This window comes from Rhinopithecus roxellana, chromosome 13, assembly GCF_007565055.1.
Source record: "Rhinopithecus roxellana isolate Shanxi Qingling chromosome 13, ASM756505v1, whole genome shotgun sequence".
Classification (NCBI taxonomy): Eukaryota; Metazoa; Chordata; class Mammalia; order Primates; family Cercopithecidae; genus Rhinopithecus; species Rhinopithecus roxellana.
The window spans coordinates 66,732,524-66,735,958 of record NC_044561.1 but is presented as its reverse complement, the minus strand read 5'-3'; positions in this window follow the sequence as shown (position 1 = coordinate 66,735,958).

The window sequence follows — 3,435 nt, the reverse complement described above, 5'->3', positions numbered from 1 at the left end:
AAAAAAAATAAATTAAGGCCTCTCAAAGGAAAGGTTTGTTCACTCTTTTAACTTGTTACTATTAAATCTTCATATAATACCCCCGTTTATTCTCCTACTCTCTTTGCAAATGGGCAAGAGTTAGCCTGTTTTGTATCATTAATGTTTCAGCAAGTAATTGAAACATAAGATTCGGTAATTTGTGGGAGACAGATTTAACCTTAGATAAGGGAACGTACTTCTTGGGAAATCACAATTTTCACATGAAAATGGTGAGCTGCAACAATGGAGGAAGTTCTATCTGTAACCATTCTCTGGAATATATTCATACATATATTATCGATATATAACAACTGATACAAAAATACCACAGGCTGCCTTTTAGTTGGAAAAGCTGTTAAAGAGAGATCATTTGAAAAATTAAAAGGGAAGCAATTGATGTGATGCAAGAGATAAGAGTGACATTTTACTCAATATGTGCCCTATCTTTATCTTTCTGAACTTAATGGGCCAAGGCGATGGTGAGATGTTTAGTTCCATGACAATTAAATATTATATGGGGAAGAAAGAGCACTAATGGTAGGGTAATGGCTATCATTGATTGTTTCCTAACACCATCAGTAATTGCATATAAAAGTCTATATTAAGGAACTTAATTAACAATACAAATCCCTCTGCTTGCCAAAAATGGGCACATCAGTATCAACCGAATCTGTGTTGAAGCGTCTTCAGTTTCCCTCATGTTTTGAAACTTAGTAGAAGAAAGGCTCTAAATGTAATTTGACTATTCCATGGTTTTTCTTTTTTTCTAAATCCATTTGAGTGTTTAATTGCTAAAGCCATGTAATTCTTTAAGATCTGTGCTCTATATGTAGAATATCTTTAGGGAATAGGATTTACTGCCCTAGTTTTCTGGAAAATGAACTCATATAATAAATGAAACAACATGAAGTTCTTGGATGAAACAATCAAATTGTAAAAAATTGTCCAATAATTTTTTACATTTAGTCTTAGGACTCTTGCCATTATTACAATCTAACAAAGACAGAATACATAAAAGAACCTTAATCTTAAAATTGGTGATTTTTGAATTTGGTGATACTCCCTCCTGCATTCTCTTCTTTATTTCCTTGGTGTATATTATGAAGTTGCCCTTACTTGTATTCCCGGTACAACGTTAAGAAATGTAACTTTTCACCCATTCCAAAAGACTCCCTTTGTGGCCAGACCACTAAACTGCGCGTTCTTCTTTCTCTCACTAGCTAACCACTGTCCTGATACAATCAATCCTGGAATTTCTTTAGGTTTGTCAAGCACTTTGTTCTTGAGACAACCAGAATATAGTTTTCCCCCATTTTTGCTGTGTCTAAACCTCCATCCTTTGCTTTTCTTTTTGTTTTTTTTTTAAGAAGCGTGAAGTTTGCCTTGGAAAGTTTTTTCCTGCCTCTGGTCATGCTGATATACAAAACTCATGGTGTTAAACTTAGTATATTTTAGAAGGATTTGATTAAAGTTTCATAGTTTTTCTTTTTAACAGGAGGCTCAGTCTATCTGCCTTCTTGGCTTTTTTAATTTTTATTTTTCCCAAGCCATTTATTGCCTGCTAATTGTTCATTTCATCTACCATTTGGTGTTAAAAAGTTGTTGCAATTTTAATTCTTATCATTTAATTTTTAATTTTTTTGGGTGGAATAATTTTACAAGGAATACGACCTTTCATCTACTATTTGATTAGGGAGCCAATGATACAGTTTATACCGGAAAGGTGGAAAAAAAAATCACCTCGAATCCTTCTGTCATTTAATCAGTTTTTCCCAAAAGTGATTGATCACTGGTTTTTTTCATCAGGTGTCCATTAGTTTTCACATTTATCTGAATCTCATGGATTTATGATGAGTTTTCAAATTCATTGTGCCTTCTTAATCCCTATTGCAGTTTCAGTTTGTTTCCAATCTATGTGAGCAAACATCCGGCAGAAGTTTGGGCTCTTGAATCTTCATAGAAGGCATGGATCCTAGAGTCAGTGATAGCTTCCTTTCCTGGTCTGGTTTTGTCAAGATGGTCTATAACCTCAATCCGGTACCGTTTTCTTCATAGGCAATGACAACCTCTAGTTCGCCACAAAACACATTCTCTTTTAAATTGGGCAAAACTACTACAACCTGTAGTTTTATTATATTTTCTAATTTCTTTCAGGAATTTTAGGATAAAAATAAAGACAAAGTTACACAGATAAAACGCTTGTGAAGCCATACTGATATTTTCATCTTCATTTCCATTCAAATTATAGACTTTGTATGACTTCTTCTATATTACGCCTCTGTTGGCAATTCATATGCCTTGATAATTTCTGTCTGGCTCTCAATACAAGAGATGATAGAATGAGATAGCCTGTAATTATCATTTTGCTCGCTTTCTCATTGTACATACAACTATCTCAGAGTAACATACTATCTAACCATCTCTATGATATTACTAAAAAGAGTTTTTGGTATTTTGTTTTGCATTTCTCTATTCTCCAAATTATATTATTTCTAGATTGATGATTTTGTATCTCTTCCTTCCTTGTTCCTGATCGTCTGACTAGAAGATTAAAATTGTATTAATCTTCTCAAAGTATACATTTTTGGGTAATTGATGTTATTTACGGTTGTTTTGTAGGGTCGGGTAATTCTAAAGTGTGACAGGTAGATCAGTGTTGTGGCTTTCCTTCTCTCATGCTTCCTGTCAACCGTTGCTGCTTATTTTATTTTTATTTTTAGGCTTTCAGCATTCATTCCATTAAAGGGCCAAACAAAAATTGCTTCCTCAATGTCTTCCCATCTATTTTTAGTTTGTTTAAAATAAATATATTCCTATTTTAAAAAAAGTTTTAGTCACTTAAGATTACAGTTAATTGCCTGATGAACTTAATATGGCTTGAATATGTTCAACAGATAATCTTAAATAGTAAAGTTTACCAATGGCTCATTAAAAAAGATTATTATATTCTTGAAATGTAACCATATAAGTAATGCTTTAGAACATGCCTATACTGGTGAACTCAAGAAATGTTTAGCCAATATGGATTTTCATCTTTTTTTAACTAAAAAAGCCCATTAATGCGATGCTGTTTGTGAAAGAGTACTTACCATGTGTAATTGTTTGTAAATTCTTTTTGGAAATAAGATTATACTCAGATGCAGTAATTGTAAAGTTTTTTTTTTCATTAATGGTGCTTCCATCCAGTTTAATACTACAGTGGGCTGCAATAATAGTATGAATAGATTTTGCTTAAAAACATTCCAATTAACAGAAGGAAATAGAGAACCATTTGACATTAGTTGTAAAAGAAATCTGTGAGAATTGGATTATGCTAATGTGGTCCCCATCGTAACCCAATGGATCCATGTTAGAAGCTGAAATTAGCTAGTATTAGAAAGAATAATTTCATAGGATTATTTTTTAAAATAATAA